Source organism: Myiozetetes cayanensis, unplaced genomic scaffold (assembly GCF_022539395.1).
Source record: "Myiozetetes cayanensis isolate MyiCay16 unplaced genomic scaffold, myiCay2020 scf5-8, whole genome shotgun sequence".
In the NCBI taxonomy this organism is placed as follows: Eukaryota; Metazoa; Chordata; class Aves; order Passeriformes; family Tyrannidae; genus Myiozetetes; species Myiozetetes cayanensis.
This window is the reverse complement of record NW_026087742.1, coordinates 100,096,670-100,119,066: the sequence shown is the minus strand read 5'-3', so window position 1 is coordinate 100,119,066 and position 22,397 is coordinate 100,096,670. Positions and strand designations below refer to the sequence as shown.

Sequence of the window (22,397 nt, the reverse complement as noted above, 5' to 3'; positions counted from 1 at the left end):
AGTTGAGCACATTCATATTGAAATAAAAAGATAAATGACATGCCTGGAAAAAAAGAGAAGCTATAAAGGCATACAGTAACATCCTACCATGAGATTGTTAAAGGCTAGTTGTTATCTCAGAGCAAGAAACAGCCTTTCTTGAGCATTTCAGAAGTGTTTAATGCCAGGCTTTCACTAATTTGTCACTGAAAATTTTATACTTGAAGTTAACTATGAATACATAAATGGACAGCTGATCTGAACCTTTGTTAGCACAGCAATCACTTGGAAAACCTAGGACAGAAAGAGCTTTGGGACCACTAATGAGCTGAATGTATCACTCTTATTCTCAACAAAGTGATTACTTCCAAAGGAGTAGGCTCATGGAATGATAAGACTGACAGTATAAACAGACCAGATTTGATTAAGAGCCGAGCCCCTGATCCAGGTTTAAAAAACACATGTATGTGCTTCTCGTGAAAGGCAGTTCCAGACTGCCTTGGGAGCAGCCAGCACTATCCAGCTGCAGGGCTGCCTCAGGCTGTGCCATCACATCTCCTTGGTGTCAGCCCTGCTACAGCTCTTGCCTGTAGCAGGGCACCCCTGAGAAGCACCACATCAGCTAAGAGCATGCTAAAATGACTCCACAGCACTCTGCAGCCTTGAAAAAACAGTATTAGGCTAGCTGATGATGACTAGGGCATCAGGAAGATGCTTACATTTCCAGTTTAGAACAATATTCTGCTGTAAACATTCAACAGTACTAAATCCTAATAGTCACACATTATAAAACATGAATATTTATTATAATGCTTTTCTGGAAATAATTGCTATTATCTGTAGCAGTCTTCTGAGATTAGTGCTGCTGTTACAGGTTCCTCATATTTACCTGCCAGAGAGGGTCACATAACCCCTGAGATGATCAGACCTTCCTAATACTGCCTCGTGTTCCTTAAATGTTGGTTTGCTCTGGACTGAATCAGTCTCCCACAGGCAGAGTTATCCTACTGCTGACTTCTCTAGACTTTTGCTGCTGAAGGAAAAGGCAATTCCTCCACATCCTGAACTCTAAAAATCCTGAATTCTGCATTCAAAGAAAGACCTGGAGTTGCTTCACAGACGTTCTTGCTTTTCTACTTCTCCTATCACCTGTTCAGTAAAACAAAGCTGTTTCTCTCTGGGACAAAGCACGAAGAGAGCTGTCAAATGCCAAAATATAAGAAGTCTTTGGACTGAAAGAACAAAGAAAGGAGTTGCCAGAAGGTACTGCCTTGCCTATAGTCAAAGGATTTGCAGGTCCAAGAAGAAGTAATTAAAAAAATAATTTTAGCTACCAAGGAGTTTTAACCATAACATATAACCATATATGAAGTGGAAAACAAAATTCCTCTTTGAGATAAAAAATTCAGTATTTTGTTTAAGTGTTCAAAAATGCTCTTGGTCTTTTTACTTTTCACTTTTCCATTACTGTAACAAGCGTGGGTAGACTCAGCGCGCTTGCAGCAAGCGTGGGTAGAGCCCTTCTCAAATCTTCATTCGGGAAGCCTAGCCATGATGATTCATGGGTTTTGTGTTTGTTTGTTTGTTTGTTGGGTTGGGTTGGGTTTTGTTTGGTTTTTCGTGTGTGGTTTTTTGTGTGTGTTCTGTTTTGTGTGTTTTGTTGGGGTTTTTTTTGTTTGTTTGGGGTTTTTTTGTTGGTTTTGGTTTTGGAATTATTTTGCAAATGATGTGGCTTCTTTTTATCTTTAAAGCAGAAGGTGAAATTGTTCTTCCTTGAGAGACCTCATTCCCTGCATGTGTATGGGCAGACAGTACTGTGCATGATCCTTTGGAGAGGGAGAGCTAATACTTCCTTCATCATCAGAAAGAGAGAGACGAATACTAATAAGCTGCTTGGACATCCTTTCCCTGACTCTCTCACTTTTTGTAACCCATTGGGATATACACACACGTAGGTTCTCCGGAGAAAATGTCTTCCCTTCTTAACTCTAAGTAACAGCATTTGTTATGGGTAAGTCTATCATACCCTGTCTCTGTATTTTTAGAGCACACAGAGAATTAGTTGGCTATTTCTAGCTCCAAAACACTGGATTAGACAGACTAAGGGTTCAACTGAATACAGTGCCACTGCTACACCCCTTAGTAATAACCTTGGCAAGACATGAATGCATCCCACTGCTAGCACTACTGAAGAGAACAGCAGGTTATTTTTTCCTAAGCATCATGCATACACCTTTAATTTTCCAAAGAATCTGATTCCCATGTGGAATTCTACATCACCGCCTGTTCAGACACAGCTGCCAGAACTACTGTCAGAATATGGGTGATTAAAATAAAATGCACTGTTAAAACACCAGTTTTAGGATGACAATAGAGAAAAAAGATGAGGTATAATGGGTACAAGTTACTCCTGGGGAGATCTCAATTAGACACAAGATGAAAATTTTTCACAATGAGAACAAACAGCCATTGAAATAATCTCCCCAGGGAAGTGATGGATTCCCCAACATTGGACACTTAAGATTCGCCTGGATAGGGTGCTGGGCCATCTTGTCTAGACTGTACTTTTGCCAAGAAAGGTTGGACCAAATGATCCTTGAGGCCCCTCCCAAGCTGGTATTCTGTGATTTTACGATTTTCATGGGATACATTTAGAACAGAAATATTTTTCTATTGCCTGACATCCTTAAATATCAGCCTTGGGTCTTATTTGCATTATGCAAGTTGGAATTAGCCACAGGGGTTACATGGCCCAGAATATTTGCAAAGCTTCCTAGATTAACCAGTCTGCCTTAAAATATCCTTGAGACACACAAAACAGAGCATCCCTGTTAATGGTGGGTGAAACACTTGGTCTTAACTACCTGTAAACAATTTAAATGCTGAAAAGTTTGGTGATGCTGAGTAGACCTAAGGCACTTAATTATCTAATAAGATTCTGAGGGAACTTTTCTGCTTCATTAGGATAGAAATGCAATTTTTTTCCTATTTCAGCAAATGTCTCCTCAACGAACAATATAATGTGCAAGCTGGAAGTTAAAGACTGGTTAATGGTCTCTTGACACAATCATACTGAAGTAAAAGAGTAAAACCAGCATATACTGTGTACACAAAAGAGACATTTCAACCTAGAAGTTAATATTTTAAAGAAAACATACTGAAGCCCATGAAGAGCTCTTTATCTCCGTGGATGGTAATTCCAAAGTTTTTTTCAGCATCTATTTTATTTTGTGATGTAGTTTCTAATACTGTATTTCCTATCATTAAAGGGCAAAGGAGGTGCTCTAAATCAAATTAACATGTAGCTTTTATCGAGCTGTAGATGAAGCACTTAATTTATTACACATGCACATATCAGCTGTGTGAATGTCTTCACTGAGGTAGGCTATGGTTCATCTATTTCTATTTACCATTATTTACTAGACTTTATCATTGCTGGTTATGAGAACTTAAAGAGTACCTTTTATAAAGGACTGTAGGATGACTAGACAGATTTTGTAAAGGAAAGCCACTTTTGACTTTTCTTTTTGCATTTTATTGAAGGAATCTGATCTTGTTTTCCAAAAACAGTGGATACCAGGTATGGAGTTCCCAGTCTCCAGACTGCTGGAGAGCTGGCTGTCAGGGACAGTGTCTATTTATTGCCCTCTGCTGGTATCATCCCTGAATTTAATGTTTCAACCTGATTTGTCTACCATTTGTCTCATTATTTATTTGCAATTTGCTGGCAGTGCAAATGGTATTCTAGAGAAAAGGCAGATCTGAGGATCATTACTGGTAGGATGAAATGTCATGTGCTTAATTGTAAAGAAATGAGAGGATGTTCAGAAATGAAGTCCTGAGAACCTCAATCTCTTAGGCTATTTCTTTAAAAGGGTCTTAGAACCTGAGAAAGAATATGAAGAGGAGGCTTGGGGAGGACTTTAATGCACTCTACAACTACATAGCAACAATTTGTGGCAAGGTGCGGGTCAGCCTCTTCTCCCAGGTATCAAGTGACAGGACAAGAGGAAACGGCCTCAAGTTCCACCAGGGGAGGTTTAGATTGGATGTTAGAAAAAAATTCTTCACTGAAATGGTTGTCAAGCATTGGAGCAGGCTGTCCAGGGAAGTGGTGGAGTCACCTTTCCTGAAGTTATTCAGAAGACATGTAGATGTAGCACTTAGTGACATGGTTTAGCGGTGGACGTGACAGTGCTGGGTTAATGCTTGGTCTCAGTGGTCTTAGAGGTCTTTTCCAAAATAAATAATTCTATGATTCTATGAAAATGTCTCTACAGAAATAGAGTCCTGAGAAGGGAGTCATACTTTGAGGAAACTGGAGAAAGATTGAAGCAGTAAAACTGAAGTCAAGGTTCACTATTGTTTAAGTATCCATTGCTTCACTACATTATAACAAGAATGCCTAGATAAGAAAACAGAAAAACTTAGCAAATAGACTGAAAATGTAACATTTCATTTATCATTTGTGCAGATAATGTTTCTGTTCTTTTTTACATCACATAACCAGTGATTAAGCTGTTTTGCAGATAAACTATATCCTTTGCTTTTAACAACAAATGTACTCAGCCACAATAGTATCTGCCTACAGATGTAGTGCTACTTGATTGCTGGTAATGTAAAAAAACAACAACAAAAAATAGGAACTCATTTGTGGGGTATTTCTGTTTCTAAAACAAGGAGTACTAGCTTAAATAGTAATGGTTTCTGGGATGTCTTACAACATGCAGTCTACCTAGGTCTTCTCTGGTTTATGATCTAATAATCCAACTGCACAGCTAAGATCCAGCTACTTCTTTCCCATATTGTTCCTCTCCTTTGTCATCCATCTTCATCATCCATTCCTTTTTCTCTTCCTCCTTTCCTCTTGCTCAGCTCATATCTTCACCCTGTCTCTGCCACTTCTCCACTTGGTATGTTCAAAGAATTCAAGACTAAAAGGCCCCAATTCTTCACTTAACCTTGTTTGATGTATCAAACCAGCTATAGACTGTCACCCGAAAAAAACACAGTAAGCCCAAGATGCTATAGTGGTCAAAGCACACTCTTTGGAGACAGCAAGCCTGGATAAGATACCAAAAGCATTAAAGTTATTGCTTCCTTTAGGAACGTGTTCCAGCGTTTTCAATTCCTTTCTCAAATTCTCTGCCTAATTTTTTATTTGAATCCAGCTTCTCCTATGTTGTTACAGTACACTATTGAATCTTTCTTTCAAAAAACAAACACTACTGTAGTTCCTAGCTTTTTCCTCTTATGAGAATAATCAGAGAAATCCTATCAGTCATGAACTTGCTTTTCAATAAGATAAACAGGTTGAAAGATTTAAACTTCTCATGATACCTCATTTTCTTCAGACTCTCATTTTGCCTTTCTATTCTGTCCCCAAGCCTCTCTTGCTATGTGTTCTTGTTCCCAAAAGTCTCTTTTTGGGGAGAAAAAAATAAGGAAATTGTTTTTTCTGCTGGTGGGTGAATTGAGGATGACTGCCCCTGTGATCCCAGGACAATTCCAGCTCTGAGGAGCAGGAACACGCTTGGGCTGGATAGCTTTCAGAGGATACAGTTGAAAAGTCTTCAGCATTTGCAAATTTATACTAGTTTAAATGTTGCAACTCCACAAATGTGGGTGATTTTTCAGAGAAAGAAAGAGGTAAGTCTCCACGCCCAGGGTGAGTTCTCTGCTCTTGAAAAAGTCCAAGTTCCTGCTCCAAAGCAGGAAGATGAATGCTGACACTGCTGAAAAAAGTCACTTGTAAAACTGTTTCTACTTAGCAGAACAATCTATTCTCTTCTAATTTCAGTTCTGAAAATGGCCAGACCACTTTTACTGAATCTCTCTTTCACCTGGAGTCTCCAACCTGCTCCCCCCAAAGAATACCAAGCCTAAACACCTATTCAGCCTGCAGATATTCAGCAGGTGCACTGAAGCAACACATAAAGAGCGGCAGGGTAAAAACATTACATCCATGCCAGCTGGAAAGCTGCAGTAGGCTCTGGATTTTGCAATATCCATTACCCTTTTCCCAGAACTACTCTTCCATTAGACTTCTATGGGCCTCCTTTTATTTTGGTACTGAACATCTCAGTATGAGTGAGTGGAATTAAGGTGTTGTATTTAATGTAAGTATTTTAAAAACCCCCACAAACTCATATTTCTTTAATTATAAACCCCAGTTTGCATTATATATTTGTGGATGTGTTCTGTTTTCTAGTATATGGGCAGTAAAGCACAATTTGAACTACCATTATGTTACATGACTATCATTTATGATTAGGCAGTTCCTTTTGCCCCTTACTTTTCACAAGCCTTAGTATCTCTAAAACTGTACAGAGAAAGGAAGCCCTGAAATACCTTTGCTGGTATTTCAAAGGTATTTCTAAAAAATCTCTAAAAAATCTTGCAGAAGGCATTAAGTGTATTTACTACAATCATATATTTAAATGGATCTTATAACATTTTTATCCATCAATGCACAGCACTGAATGTACAAGAAATTGCTGAGTGCAGTGGAAATTCTGTATGACTTCCTTTGATGTTCTAAAGCTCCTCTTTTGCTTTGCCATGGGAGTTATTGAGGTCTGCAAGCAGCTGGTTCACTTCATGCCACAGAGGAATACATCAGTCCTGACTAGTAAAGCAGAAGATGGACTGTACTGGATAAGGAAGGTTGGAATTGAGCTAAGTCATGTTAAATTAATGGGTAAAGCTTTCAGAAATACCATTTTATACATGGAACTCTGCTACTTTCACAAGTTGCCCAAAGCAAAACTCCTTAGTTGAATTATTCACTGAGGGCAGAGCTAATTCTTTTCTCCCCTGAGAACGTATTTTCTAACTCCCATGAAAGATGCATATTTTTCGGTCATGTCCCTCTCCTCCATTCTGTATGATGTTGGATTGATGCTCTGCAGCCACTGTGATCCCTGGTAAATTTTTCCAGGACAATCTTGACAGCATGAGGCCAACTGTAATTTCCTGCTGCTATTCTCCTCGCTGATCTGCATTTGCCAGGTGACACCAGATTTGCACAACTTGTCATCAGCTTTTTGCAGACTGCTGCTAGAGACAGCATCATTCATGCCCATTAATCTTTGTGAACCAAACAAATTCAATCAGGAGACAAGTGCCAGCCTCTCCCCAGAGCATCAGCTAGTGCTGAACACAAATAATATGGACGCCCAGTGACACAGGTTGAGAAAGATTCAAGGTACTTAATCATGTACTAGATGTAAGCTCCTTCATGAATGAACATAGCCACACTTTTCCTTTTTTATGTTTACCATAATACATCTCTGCAGGAATTCTGCTGGTCAACTTGACTTCTTGCAAGTGCCTTGGAGCAAAACTGGCCAAGAAGTCTCTGCTTCTCGTGGCACCAGGACATCACCAACTCAAGAGTCCCTGGTACCTTTCCCTTGTTGGGGTTCAGTCCCTCAAGAGCCTTGCACAGAGCTCTGCAAGGCACAAAACCTGCCCATGCGGGGCCAAGACTAATGACAGGCTTTGGCTGGGGAAGTTGTACACATGCTTCCCACAGGACTTAGCAGGGTTTGCCATCTGCAGGATTTTGCACTCCTGATTCCCAGCTCTTGTGAAGCTCCTCCTTGGGATCACCACAATCCACTTTCTCACAGCTCTGCACCTCCAAGGGGCTGCTGCTCAGCAGCAGTTTTGCTAGCAGGAAGTTGTTTCAGCACTTAAAACAGATTTCCAGTGCCCCAGAGCCTGAGTCCTGCTCTGTGCAGCCACTGAAGCTGAGCTGGCATTCCCCAATTATGAAACATAACAGAACTCTTAAAACCAGCAGAAGGTGAAGGGGGAAAAGGGACATGCTGGAAAAGCTGGATATTTCCATTTGAGTTTCAAGTCTGTCACCCCAGTCACCAATTTGTCACCTGTAGCCTTGGCAATGCATTACCATTGAGCCAGAGATTGTGGATATAATCAGGTATCAGCACTGTGAATCTTCTCTCGTAGCACAGGCTTTATAAAGTGCTGCAGCAATTCTGAAAATGATACAAGAAGCAAAAAGGCTCTTTAAGCTAGAAAAGAACTGCTTAGTAATGGCTGCAGCACCACTGCATGTGCAGAGGAGCCGCTCAGGGTTGGGATGTGTCCCATTCAAAGACTTTGTAGCTCGAATATCAGAATGTAATTCCAGGGGAGGGGAGAGGAGGATGGGTCCCTCTGCTTAGGAGGGAAGATCCATAAATGATCACAGGCAGGTGGGATAGAAGAGCTCAGTGATGTTAAAACTGGGCTGAAAAATAGATGAAAAGGTGAGAAGGGCATCCTGAAGGCTGACAAGACAAGTAGGGAGAAGACTGCATGTTGGACAGAATAAAAAATCCAGTCACAAAAGACACTCCTCAGTGTGGGGGGAGACTAGACTGCCAGACCCTCATATTATCTGAGATGTGGGAGCAGCTCTAACTTCTAAACATCCTGGAAAACTGTGCTTCACAGATTTCTTTTTCATTTTTATCTGTTTCTAATACCAATTTCTGTAATTAAATGACATAATACTCTTCAAGAATAAACTTCCTTTTTCATCTGAAGTTTATCTGGCATCAAGATGAAGTCCCTCCTGATGGACATTAGGTAGTGACCAACCAGTAAGCTATAGCTTCAGGAACCCCATATGGTATAAAGGGAATTAAAAGAACAAAAAGAAACCTTCATTCTGTTTCCTAGGGGAGGAGGCAGACCTACAAAGATTGTACATCTATCTACAAAGGAGTGAAGCTCTTAGAAACTTTGGTGACCTCTAATTATCATTGCCACTGTTTCTGTTGGGACTTCTACATAAATATCACCTCATGAATAACCCTTTATTTCTACAAAACCTTTCCAGAAAATCCTTTATATTGTGTTATTTTTCATGTCATCCCAGCTTTGTCTCCATCTATGCTGGCAAGATGCAAGTTTGCCTGATTTTCACAAAGTTGATGGGGTAATATTTTAATTCTGATTTCCACATCAAACAGATTTAATAATCAAACAACAATTTAAAAGAAAATAAGTAGCTTTAGTCAACTAGGCAAGTTCATCACTGTAACAGACAGCTTTTTTTAACCTCAGTTCATAATTACAGCATGTGGAATCTTCTACTGAGAGATATTTTAAAACAACTGGACCTTATGCCTTCAAGAGTTTCACTGAGTAACTCAGAAAGATGTGATGCAAAAGGTGTCACTGAGAAATTATAATTATTTCCTGAGGTCTCTCTGTTAACCTTTAAGGCTTCATCCGGGGGTTGAGAAGCATACGGAAAAGCCTTGAGCAAAAATCATTCAGACTTGGCAAGCTTTTCCCAACAGCAGCCTGTGAAAGAACCTATTAGGGAATTCAATGATGATGAACAAGAGTTCATCGACCACAAATTATATCAATCCAAAAGCTGGCAGAGGTTCCAGTTAATGTATTAAAATACTTTTGCCCTCATGAATGGATCATGGGGCCAGGGCATAGAAGAATAATCAGTGATATAATATCTACTCTTACTGAGCAACCTTTGCACAGCTATTGAACTTCAAGTGTCAGTAGTCAATGGTATTTGTATTTTTCCTAAATTGACTGATTTAACCTCAAAAACTCCCACTAATTGGACTAAATAAGAGAAGGGAGGCTGATGTGGGAAAGGTATTCGGGAAGTGGGTTACAGCTTCTTGTCAATCTGAAAGGAAAATGCTGTTTCTGCAAACTCAGCAACACTAATGTGATGATTGCCCTTCCCCAATGTTGAGCTGTTCTTTCCTGTGCCCCAGGGCAACATGCTGTGCTCCCAGGTGTGCCAAACAAGCAGTCCAGCTCAAGACAAAATACAACTCTTCTTCTCAGCCTTGACCCAGGTCATTTCAGTGATCCAGGCACAGCTCAGAAATTGGCTGGCAGAGCTCAAGGGAACAAACAGCAAGGGGTGTCAGACAGGAAGCTGAGGGGGCAGCACTCCTCCCTCCATAAGGTTTTTGTATCAGTAAGTATTGTCGATCAATAGGAGCAGGTCTCTAGAGTGAAGCAGTTGTGCTGAGGACCTGGTGCCTATAACTCCACCCATCCTGCATGGGCTATGCATCCAGCTCCAGCCCAGCTTTGTAAACTGAAAGCCTGTCTGTGGCTGTAACTCATTCACTGCACTCCTGAAGCAGCACTACCCCTTCAGTTTTTCCAAGGAAATCAAGTCCCTGCAATCCAAAAGTACTTTGTGATCACTGAACTGATGTGCAGAAGGGGTATCTGGGCTGGGACATTTGCTTTAGAAACTCAGCCCTGAGCTGAACTAATCTGGGTGCCCCATCCAGACTGCAGGGAGGACATCCATGCAGACAGCCCAGTTGCAACACTGCTGTATCCATTCTAGTGGCCTCCTGAGCATGGGTCCAGAGCGACTTGCGGCCTCTAAATACTCTCTCAGCTGCACCAGCTGTAGAACAAGGTATGCAACGATTAATTTAAACTTTTCATTACTGTTTTTCCCCCTCTTGATTTTACCAAAAAGTTTCCAGAGGGCTCCTCACACCTTGCCTATCTTCCTTGGTCAAAAGTAGTCCTTTTCGATCTCCACAGCACTCCAACCAACACAGTGCTGACTAGGGCAGCATTTGGTAGTGGTGACATGGAGTGGTTCAAGAAGGCTCCACAAATGAAGCCATCCAAGGCACTATTTTCTATTGCTCAAACACCCTACAGTGGGAACTCCACTCTCTGATCTAGGCATCAGATGGGATCCATAAACTGTGGGTGGAAGAAAGGAGGATATCAATATTGTTTGTCCTAAAACTTAAGGGTTACAGTGGTAACTCACCCTCCCACTAACAGCAGGGTAGGAAATGTATTCTTGCATTGTAACCTTTGTGTGTCCTATTACTTTTAGGCAATACTCAGCTGATTCACTTCCAAGACTGGGGAAAGGACCCAGTTCAGGGACTGGATTTCACAGCTGCAGGTTCCATAAAAAGCCTGAGGACAGTTGTATGGCATAGTTACTTAGCCTTCTTCTTTTTTTTCTTTTTTTCTTTTTGTGTAGGACACATAAATCACAACCAGATAAACTCAAATGCCTTTTGTTTTTGTGAAAATACACTGAAGAGCAGAGCGATTCTGCTTTCACTGTCACATTCTGGATGCTGTGCAATTCCTGTGACACAGATGCATGGCAGCTTCTGCAGCACTACCAAGCGAATTTACTGGGATTACCATTTTTATAATGGATAACCAAAGAACACATTTAAATTATGAGCTTGACAGGAATATACTCTTTAAGTCTATTTGAATTAGAAAAGGAGAGTGAGACTTTCTAGCTCAGTTTTAGTTCGTGGTTTATTGCAAGAAATAAATTCTATTGTTCAATTATTTACACTCCTGATGGTGTTGCTTTCCCTTAATTGCTGAATATAGATAATATTTATTTATAATTATATATTATGTTTATTCAGGAGTTAGAGGAAAGCAATCACTAAATACACACAAAATATCCATATAAGAGCAAAATAAATTAATAATTATCAAAGCATAAAATTATGTTCATATTACTAGACAAATTATCTCCTATTTGTGACTAAATTCTGCCAATAATATACTACTACTACTGTCCTCCTATTTTGCACTACAAAATTAACTTGCCACTTCTGCAGTGATTCTTTATTAAAGATGTTTTAAGGTCATGTCAGAAATTCTAAGTAATCAAAAATATTTCACAGAGGCAATGATAAAGCATTAGAAACTAAAAAAGAATCCAGCTACAGGATGACTTTATAAGAGCCAGTTTTGGTCACTAAATCTAAGCGTGTTGAAGCCTGTTAAATATTAACAGAGAAGTGCTACAAAAGGATTAGCTTGGACTGTGAGCAGGTACAGCAAGAGACAAGCCCTTCATGCTGTGTCTGAGTAGAACTGACAGTGCAATCATTTTTTATACCTCTGAGGTGAAAGCAGGGAAGTGGATGCCTATTTGATATTTGAAATGGACAGACCTTTTTTTCAGAACATAAAGTGGGAATAAGAGGAAATTTTCCAGTTCTTAAGCACTGTTCATCATTTGGCAGTTATAAAACTGTAGATAAACATTATTGAATTTTTTAAAAATATACTGGTTTGTTTTTTTAGTTTTACTTGACAAAAAAATCTGAAACTAGTTTGTGATGGCTTTTTACCCAGGAAATCCAACTAGTGGGAACAAGAAGTCTGTTCTAGCATGTGGGGGATGTTAATAGCCTCATGAGTTTTCAGTTAATCTTTGTCTGCTGTTTTGATCTATCCAGGAGTGTTATTTCAGACAGAGCTACTGAGATTCTGCAGCAGAGTCTTGTTAGTCCAGGCTGTTAGAGTAGCAAAGTAATCCTGACCAACTTCTACAAACTAAACTGTAAGCAGGGTTGGGTCTGCTGCTAGCTCTATGACTATACTCAGACAGGTTACTTCACCTTGGGAGCTGTGGTTGATGTCTGGGTTCAAGAGGCAGAGGGTTCTCCAGGATACTGTGTGGTGGCTGCACTCAGATTAAGTATTTTTCTATATTTTTCTCCATTGTTGGACTGCTAAAACTTCCTAGGTCACTTAATGAGGCTCATGCAACCTTCCACAAATCATAAAATCACAGAATGGGAGGGACCCTTAAAGGTCTTCTAGCACAACCTCCCTGTTATTGGCAGGGACATCCTTCACTAGGTCAGGTTGCTCCAAGCTCCATTCAGCCTTGCCTCAAACACTTCCAGGGATGGGATATTCACAGCTTCTCTAGGCAATCTGTTCCATTCTCTTACCATCCTCACAGTAAAGAATTTCTTCCTAGTATCAATACATAAGTTTGAACTCATAGTCAGTGATGGCATATTGGGATTCAGAGATAAGCAGAAATGGAAACTTCTGCAGAAACATCTGAAAACAACTTGTTAGAGAGACCACCTGGGACCAAGACCTCCACTGACTGCTCTGGGTGACTGAGGATGTCAGAGCATGAAAAATGCTCCTGGCCTGGGAACAGCCACCCTACTGAAGGCAGGTCTGTCTTTGGAGAGCCTTTGCACCTACTCTGTTGCAGATATGTCGATGTATCTGTGTCAGCTGAGGGAAAAGAATGCTTCTCACAGAAAGCAGTGAGTCAGGAAAGGGCTTGGAGATGGCCATGACACAGAAAAATCAATATATAAAAAGAAATGTCAAGCTAGGGCTGGAAAGTTATCTTGGCTCTGTATGTGGCAATTGTAAGACTGCTGCTAGAATAGTTGTGCTGTCAGGGAGGATGTCTGAGAGGAGGGATTCAACGGATGGACACAGAAAATAATCCAGAATGGGGAAGGGATTCTTAGGAGTTATTCAGCTTATTCAGGAAAGGGTGAGAGGTATTAAAATCATTTTAGATGGATATTTACACATGAAAAAGTGCTGTCTTGGGGGTTACTTTTACACTCATTAATTCCTGGCAAAAAGGGAGAACAAGAACTTCAACAGGGTTGCAATCTGCTATCAGCACTGGCTGGGGCAGTGCATTTGCCCTTTAGTGACACAGGAGCAACACCTACACATTTCCCCTTCCTCCCCCGGAAAACTGTGCAGCTCCTCCAGCCTGGCTCTTCCATCCTGCAGACAGAAAGTTACCAGGACTCAGCAACTAGAAGCTGAACTCTGCCAGATAAACTGAGATTTGAAATAGGACACAATGTCCTTGAAATAAGGAAATTAACATCTGGAATGATTTGTCAGGGGAAATGCACAGGCTCTTAAAATGAAATTAAGTGTCTTTTCAAACAGGCTGTTATCCAGTTGCAGGGAACAGTTCTATGACCTGTTTATGCAGAAGACCAGAGTGAATTTATGCAGAAGACTGAAGTGAAAGATACACCTGATGTTTACAGACACTTTGGTTCCTGATCATGCTGACTTTGCAGTAGTGTCTGTTCCTGAGCTGACTCAAGGCCGGATGTGCTGCTGATCTATTTGCTACTTGTCAAATTCGGCAGATACAGGGAGGAGGGGAATACATCATTTGAAAAAGAAGAAAAAAATGCTTTCTCCTCACTTTTCTTTAGAAATGTCAATCAGTGGAGCAGCTGATCAAAAAAAAAAAAAAAAAGTGCAGAGAGAAAAGAACCAAAAATCCAGTACAAATGTTCATGTCTATGTGGTAAAAATTTCAAAATAAATATGTGGATGTAGAGAAATTCTACAGAAGAAAGAGGTCACTCAGATCTCAATAACCAGCTCTGGCAGTTTGCATCTCATTCAGTGCCATCCCTTTCCGTGCAGCACATATGAGCAAAGCCCAGAGTGCCAATGCCTGTGCCTTGGTTGACATGGATGAGGATGCACACAGGAGAAATGGAAGTACCATCATGTCCTCCGCTTTGCTGTCTGATCCTGATGCCTGCTGGCTATGAAATGATGCTGTATCACTACTGCTTTACACACATACTGGCCAAACCTTAATGTGCATTCAGAGCAAGCTGTTTTTCCTGGGCATGCCAGCTGCAATGCAGAGTAAAAGGAAAGGCAAACAGGCACTTAAACGGGCTTTGAAGCCCTCATTGCGATGCAGTGAGAATAAAAGTCTTTTTGCTGCCAAAAAAAAAAATCAATTTGCAGCAGTACAGAGGCTCGCTTTTCACTGAACCCCTGCTTGCACTCACATTTTTACTTTGCTACATTCCTCCACAAATGGACACCAGTTAAGACATGGCAGCATAAGTCACCTGGCACTGGGAGAGCTCCCTGCTCCTCTGTTCTCCTAACTTGCCTTGGTCACCTGCCTTTCAGCATGGAGATGGATATGACACGGAGGTAGCAGTCCCTTCACGCATCCCTCTGCTCAGTTGGGGCACCAGGCCAAGAGCCAGCTGGGCCAGTGGCACTGGTGGGAGCTGGCTTTGGGTTCCCCTTCCTGCCGGTAATTTTGTCACAGCACTGCCAAGGGTGGACTTCCCATCACTGAGCCTTTGCCTTTCTCCCCTCCCTCATCCTGCAAGCTCCTCAGGTATGGGGGTCTTTTCTTTTGCTGTGTAATGTACAGTATTATATCAAATAACAAATAAACAGCCTGTAACAGCCCATGTTGCTCTGTTCCTCCCCCTTTTCTATTCGATATTTGTCCATCCTAGTCATTCCAAGCAGGTTCCTGAGCACAGGACCACAAGTATCTACCCTGACATGCCCCAACTCCCATTTTAGCTGAGCTAGTGCTTTCCAGAGCAGCTTCAAGGCACAGTCTGTCAGTGAAGGCAGCAGGGTGGCTGTTGCTAGCAGGCACTGTGCCTACAGCTGCCTCCATCTGCCAGCCAGATGGTGAACTGGCACCAACACAGTCTGTCCCAGAGCAGTCAGTCTCTGATGCCCAGGGAAGTTTCTGGGCATTCTTCACTTATGAGTACAGACACACGGCCATGGTGAGCGTGTCCGTCAGTCCGTATTGCACTGACACAGCCAGTGTCTGTACACAGGCAGTGCAGCTGCACCCTGAGAGCAGGTCCAGCAGATGTAAACACTGTTTTTTAAAACCAAGCTGGACTGAACTTATAGCCCAAAAGGAGTGGGAGGTAAAGCACTGTCATATCCATTTTATTGCTTTCATTCCTCAACTGTTCCAGAGACTGGAGTTGTTTCTGACATAATTAGGGCTCCGTTGTTCTGCCTACAGAGCTCGTGGTACAGTCCTTGTGAAGAAACCTTGATAGCAGTTATCCTCTATTGCTAGGAGATTTCTGCAATCATAACCTTTGTTTTTGCTTTGTTTACAGAAGAGGCTGGCATAAGAAAGAGGATCTTGATGTTGAACAAAACATATCAGAGCCCTGTGAGTAGCTTCTCAAAAGCAATAGATTGCATCTTAACTTCATGGGCAATCCTTGAATAACTAACTGGACAAAAATCTATATTTCATTGCTCCCAAAGTCTATAAGCTTTGTACTCCAGGTAGATTTTGCCTTTTGGTATTCTTAATATTCAGCTTTGTACCTGAGGTTGAGAGCAAGATGGAAAATATCGGGCAGTCCCAACTGCTATTTATATCACCCTAAGTTATGGAAAACATAAGCTTTATTTTGAATAATGCTTGCACCACCTTTTTCTGAGCAGCTGCACAAAATCATTACACTTTGCAAAATTAATATATTTGCTTGACTTTGGAAAAAATAATATGCACATATCAGCATTTTGTTTTGATAACTTAAGAAATTGTTATCTCCAAATGTTGAAGTCTAGATAATGATTAATAACAATGAAACCTGAAAATGCTGGTTTAGTTATTTTGCATTCTTAAGCTGAAGAGACAATTGAACTAATTTCTTGGAAAAGCGAGTTCAGGTTTGTGAGATGAAAATCCGACCACAAGATGGCATCTCTTTCTCACAGTAACATCCAGTAATGGGCAGGAATATTTCTGAAAAGAAAACGAAGTGGTGATGGGTATTTCAGTAAAACAAAATCATTTTAGACAGGGCACTCACTCATAGTGCTGCCCAGCCTAGAGCTGGCATAAGACTGAAGTAACAAAATGGGTAGCAATGAGCATATCTTCCTCTTACCCCCCCCCCCCAAACTGTGGTTTCTTCTACTTATGTATCCTAATAAAAATTGTGATCTAATGTTTTTAATTGCTGCGATTGAAAGAGGGAAAAAAAGTCAATGCATCAGGAATGTAATGCAGGCACTTGGGGCTTTTAAAGGGAAGGCTGATCACTAAAACTGTTTTGAGAACCTTTTGATTGTGAATTACTCCAAAAGACAGACTGTGGCTGATGTTCTTAACAGCAAAAGACTTTGTCATCCTCAAGGATGAGGCAACCATTTCCTATAATTCTTCATTTCCAGTACATGCCTAATATCTGTGGTATGTTTCCAGTTATCAAAGAGTGATGAGACACAAAATAAAGCTACAGGCTCATTTGAGAATTACGTTAGTAATATTACCACAGGGAAAACATGACTGGCTCTGGAATTGATATAGTATGAAAGCTAAATTTAAAAATACAAACATTTTAGCTGACACTGCTGTTTAAAAAAGAAGGTTTTAAAAATAAATGTCTTTTATTTCTTATATGTCCTATTAAGTAGTTCCTTTCCAGTCTCAAAGCACTGTATGAATTAAGAACATGAATGTGAATCCTCTCTGGTCTCAGACATTTCTTTTCCCGGAGTAACACTGCATCCCTTTGCACCAGTAGCAGTGCCCCAGGATCCCCAGTGCCATGAGGGATATGTCCCCAGATAAGAGGGAGAGAGAAGGCAGTAAGGCTCCCTCCAGATTGCCTTTTGCTTCACGGCATCATCATCAGCAGTAGTGTATTCACCACCATCTGGTTTCAGCCAGGGTTTAAATAGTAGCATCTGATGAGGGACATGGTAGGGAAGAAATGGTTGCATGGCAAGTAGAACGTGCCTGAAATCTCCCTCCTGGCCTGGGTCATGCCTCTGCGCTGGCAGAAGACAAGGTTACAGGCAGCCCTGAGAGTAGGAGAGTGGGGGCAAGTAGACAGAAAGCAGATGCACTGAAAGTGCATAGAGTGGCATGTGAAATCCCCCAAACATCAGCCTATTTGGACAAGAGACTTGTGTGAATCACAGTCCTTCCAAAGGCTGTTCCTCTAAGGGTGTGTGTATATCAGACCTTGCTCAGGCATACTGCCCTGCTTGCTGCCACTGTTCTGCTTGCTCTAAAGTGAAATATCTTGTAAATGTCCTGTAAATCACAGTCGGAGACAGCAAAAATGCTGCATCTGGCTGAAACTACAGTGAGAGTTTCAGGAATCTGGCTGCTATCATCTATATTGCATTGACAGTACCTCTTCACAAAATTTTACATGGACTCAGTAATGACCATGAGAGGTCATGAACCCACCACAATGGCTCATCAGGCAGACAGTGCCATGTTTCTCAGTAAAATACTGCGGCTTCAGCTCATCCGCTGAACCATGAATATTGACTGCTGAAGCACCTTTGTCCTACTGAAGGCTTTCACTAATGCACTGGACAAATATCCTGCTGCAATTAGCATCTGAAATCTAAGAAACAAAAGCACAGATCTCTTCAGCTGTGGCTTGGAGAAATGCCTCATCAAAGTTCTTCCAAGCTCTGCCCCTTTTGTAGCTGTGTAAGAGACTCCTTGTTCCAAAACTTTAAGTGAATGATTGTGTACTACTCCCATGTTTATTAGTGTGAGGCAACACTTTCCAAAGCGTTGTCTGTTCTTGAACTGAAAGAACCATGCAATTAAATATATATATATATATACACACATATATAAGAAGTGTTCAGGAAATATCAGGGAAAATATAATTGAAATTTCCTTTTTCTTCCCCACTGAATTCTGTGTCATATTTATCCAGCCTGTTTAAAAATGGCTCTGTTCTGTTTGCAGTGGGAAAACAATAGTGTAGACAATTTATTCAGAACAATCACTTATTTGAGATCTCTTACAGTCAGAGAGCTTCAGCAAAGCCTATGTCATCACAGAAGCTCATGAATGCTATTATATATCTGCACACATATTATGTGACACTCCTGACACTCCACTGCCATCTAAATCCCTGAAAAAATTCTTTAGGACACACTTAAGAGCTGAAAGCATCTTGCAAGAACTTTCACAATTTAAAACACAGAATCAAGTTTTGGGGGGATTTTTTTGACAAAATTAATTATGAAGCTTGTACAGAGAATTATTAATATTTTGTTTCTAGCATTGTGGCATAATTTCAACTTTCTTCCCTGCATTGCTTTCACCCAGGAGAGCTATGTTCCATCTTGTGCTATGCTTGGAGAGAAGCCCACGTTGAATATACCAGCAGAGCTCCCAGTACTGAACACTCAGGAAGACATGACTGTTTTGCCTACATACAACGAGTCTGAGTTTCTCAAGGCAGAGAGGAAGCAGAGATGAAGCAAGATTTGAGATCTTTGGACCAGCTCCTTCATTTACTAACACCTGAAAGCTGGGACTTCACAATAAAACTGCTTAGCCATGAAGATAACCCTGGCTCTGTTACCAAATCTGGGAGCAGAGCGGAGTTCTGGTGCCTGAACTAGAGCAGGAACCAGCTATGAACTGGCCTCTCTCTTCCACACTGGTTCCCATAGACAGAATGATCAGATGGGAGCTGCGATGTATCTGGAGGTAAATACAGGTGCAACTTCAGCTTAAATAGCTTAAATGGAAGGTTTTTCCAGAGTTTCAATAATATCAATCCACATTCTAAAAGACATGTGACATACATAGAATATAATACATGCAGGCTTCTCAGATTCCAAGATGAGTGCATCTTTGCTAAGGTTATCCAAATAATTCAAAGAGATGGAATAAATGACAAAATTAACATGTACTTCTATATCTTAGTATTTTTTCAAGTTGGAACTGGGTCATCTCAGATATTCACACAAGTCCCATAGCTCCCCTTCTGACCATTACACTTCTTTTGCCATTGAACGTCAGCCTACCTGACATGGCAAGTCCTTGTGGTTAAAAGATCTTCCCATGCATCACACCTCCTGCCAAAAGAACCTCTTGACTCTCTTTCTCCCTTTATGACTGCTCAGATGGTTCCATATGGCGCAATCTGCTCTAGTGTTGTGACCAGCACTCCGTGTTCAGTGAGACTCCCAGGGTCCAATGCAGTCATGATATCCAGCCTTTACCTTGAATCAGAGCTCATTCAGATTGGCAGTCATCACGAGGAAGGGAAAGGGAAGGAAGCCATGCAATGCACAGACAGTACATTGTGTACTGCCTTTGTAGCTCCATGTTTCATTCGGGTGTCACACTAGTACTGTCACAGATTATAGTGAGAATCTTGGAAGCCACAGACTAGAAGACCATCTCTCCTTCCCATGGCTGCAACCTCCAGCAGCCTGCCAACAAATACTTATTTAATGGGACTTTTGCTTTTCACCTCAAAAGCCACCCTCCATGCACATTTTCCCTTACAGATATTTTATACAGACCATTTTTCTACACAGAGCTTGTGTTTTTCCCTCCTTATGCATCTATTCGTGTTATAAGACTTCCAAAGGCTTTAATATTTGTTCTGTTTTTACATGGTCCATAAGCACATTATTGTGACACAAAATCAATGTTTCGGTTCTCAATGCACACAGCCTAGGGACAGATCACAGACACAGACGTGTCTCAGAAATACACCAGAGACTGGTAACATTCACTGTGTGATTAGCAAGGAAATTTTCTACTTACAGTAGATCCTTCCCAACTTGGCTGCAAAATTTATTTGAAGAATAGGATTTAGGAGATGGGAAAAATGCTATTGTTACAAGCAAAGAACATATTTAAGCCTTGAGAAGATGCTTGAGCATTGCTCTGGTTCCACAATGAGTGCATCTAATCAATTAGTAAAATCAGTAACATCTCTTCAAAACAGTGTAAGGAACCCTTACGAAATGAGTATCGGTGGCATCACGGGACACAGGCTCTGCTACAGATCAGTTGGCCTATAATCTTCTCTTTTCCCTACAAAACAGCAAAAGGGAGCACCACACTGCCAATAACAGAAATAGTAATGCAAGGTTGACATTGCTATGCCATGCCCACGATATATAATTAAGGAGACCAAATTATGTCAAAAGACCAATTTGGATGGAAATGAAGAGAACCTCCCTCTGTTTCGCTTCCAGCTGCCCCTGCTATGACTTGATTTCAGTGTTCAGACTGCAGTTTTCAGTCCAAGGTGCAGGTGTGGCACCAAAATGGTGGTGAGGATGCCCTATATGATGCTCAAGGGACGGGAGCATGGACAGCTAACTGTGTGCAGACCTCTGCACTCACAAAACCAGCCTAGGTCCAGCTGGACACCACTGGATACAGATGGAAGAATTAGACCATGAAGCCCAGTGCTCTCATATCTGAAAGCAAACTATGAAGACATTTAAATGAAACCCTGATTTAACCTGTAAGCATCCAGACTGTATTTGCACAGTGCCTAACACACTGGGTTTTGGAAGTCTAGGGACCAGAAAATAATAGTATTTGTTTTCTAGGTAGGATTTAAATAAGGTTTATAGAACTATTTTAGCAAATAATTTTATTTATTTATTTGCCCAGCATTAATGTGCTGGGTAGCTTCCTTAACTCTAAGTTAAAATAACCTAATAAAAATTTTCAAATGTTTCAGTCAACTCTATGTGACTTAAAAGAGGATTATAGCGTGACCATATTATTTAAGTATTTTTCAGGCACAACTAAGAAAACATAGTGATTGGAAAAGTATACCAATTGGGACAGATAACATTTATACGATATGTGGGCTGATGAGAGATTTAAAAGTGCTGTTTGTTACGCTATAGACAGTTATGAAACAAATGATCTGGCTCCAGCATAAACTGTTAAACTGAAAATATGCCAGAGGGAGACAGCTGTCAGTACATTAAAAAGTCATTTTCTCAGACAACAAAGACTTAAACCAATCATTTTATAAACATATTTCTTTGCCCAACCAGATTTTGGTAATTCTAATGGTTCGCCTGCTGCATGGAGAAATAAAGTAAGCTTTTGCTCATGTGATTTGTCAGGAATTTCTCCTTGGGAAGAACAGATGGTGCTAAAAAATTGAACAAGGATAACAGCATTATCAGCCTTTCAACTACAAAATCCATTTTTCCCACCCACATTTAAAACAGAAGCAATGTATACTACAAACCTCTGACCACGGTCAATCCACAGTTTGCGTTAAAATGACACTGTTCTCAGTGTTGAGGATCACATTTTGGAGGAATTTTCTCCAGATTTGTGACAAAGTCTTTGTATTATAAATTAAAGACATGGCCAAACTTGCCAGTGGTGTAAACTTGGATATCTCTATTAAATTGGTGAATGTAGGGACTTACACAGCAGTAGGGTCCAAAGCCACACTTTCAATACAGTCTATGCCTATATCTCATGCTGACCCAGGTGACCGCCTGGACAGGTCTTAGGGAGGTTGGTCCTCCAGACAAAGCTCAGAGCACTGTCTGTTCCCCAAAATAATTTTGTACTTTCATAGCATCACTCAGACAATTACTCCTGGCTCCTCCACTGTCTTAACTCCTTTTCTGATATCACATCTGTGACCCTCAGCCAGCTAGAGAAACCAGAGGTCCCAAATTACTCTGTCTTTCTGCATCTGCATATTAAATAGCCCAGAAAGTAAAGATAGCACTCAAGTGTTTTATGCTGAAAAAAAAAAAAAAAAGCCTGAAAAACCTGAAATCCCAGATCTCTCACTTCAGAAAATAAATCAAATGAAATAAAATTCGGCACCAAGGCAACCCAATACACAGAGTGCTGTGGGTTAGAGTCCCAAGGATCACAAGTAGCAAGAGGACAAGAAATCTCAAGTTCACTAATTCAAGCCAGGGAGTTTATGAGCAGAGAATGGGGTGGCTTTACAACCCTGTTAACGTCCATGCTGACATGCATAATTTTGAGCTGACAAGCTATTGCTAGATAA

General features: G+C 40.8%; 1 protein-coding gene across 1 annotated transcript in view; it reads left to right on the top strand.

Annotated features, from left to right (window-relative positions):
* The window catches only part of RBBP7 (RB binding protein 7, chromatin remodeling factor), a 436,269-nt gene extending 417,418 nt beyond the window's left edge, over window positions 1-18,851 (top strand). Inside the window, exon 12 of the transcript XR_007630868.1 lies at window positions 18,841-18,851. The gene's annotated coding sequence lies outside the window, so the exon portion shown is untranslated. The remainder of the gene's footprint in view (window positions 1-18,840) is intronic.
* The last annotated feature ends 3,546 nt before the right edge of the window (window positions 18,852-22,397 follow it).